Consider the following 599-nt stretch of genomic DNA (forward strand, 5'->3'; position numbering starts at 1 on the left):
ATTTTTTTTTTTTTTTCATTTTCAAAACTGGCTTTAAATACTCATCAGAGTGCTATGCGAAGCGACTGGGGTGAGAGCATGTTACACATATGAGCGGGGGCTGGAGTGCCCTGAGAGAAGAGGGACCCATCCACCAGGGCAGCTGGGGTGCCCCACACCCACCCTGGGATAAAGGAACAGATAGAGGCCCTCTCTGGAGGGTCCCATGGGCCAACTGGGAGCCAGCCCTCCCTTTGAGGTAGATCATCTGGGAGGGGACCGAGAAGGAGCTCTCACAGTGGCGGTGATAGGCGGTCACTTCCTCAGTGGTACTGCTGATAGCTGGGGTAGCTTGGGCCCGGGGTACCCTCCTTAGGGGGCAGCTGGCCAGGGTCCTCCAAGAATGGGAGTGCATTGTGGCACTGCTGGGCCGTATAGCAAGTGAGAAGGATGCCAACACCCTCGATGAGGGCCAACAGGATGGTCCCCCATCATTGCCGAGCCCACCATGGCCAATGGGCCACTGCGGGCAGCCAGCACAGCCCTGGTCTGTGCTCCACTGGTGATGGAGTTCCAGGGATCTTCCTTGCCCCGAAGCCGCATCAGACCACACTTGATGG

Source organism: Bison bison, unplaced genomic scaffold, assembly GCF_000754665.1.
Source record: "Bison bison bison isolate TAMUID 2011002044 unplaced genomic scaffold, Bison_UMD1.0 scf7180017864471, whole genome shotgun sequence".
Lineage (NCBI taxonomy): Eukaryota > Metazoa > Chordata > Mammalia > Artiodactyla > Bovidae > Bison > Bison bison.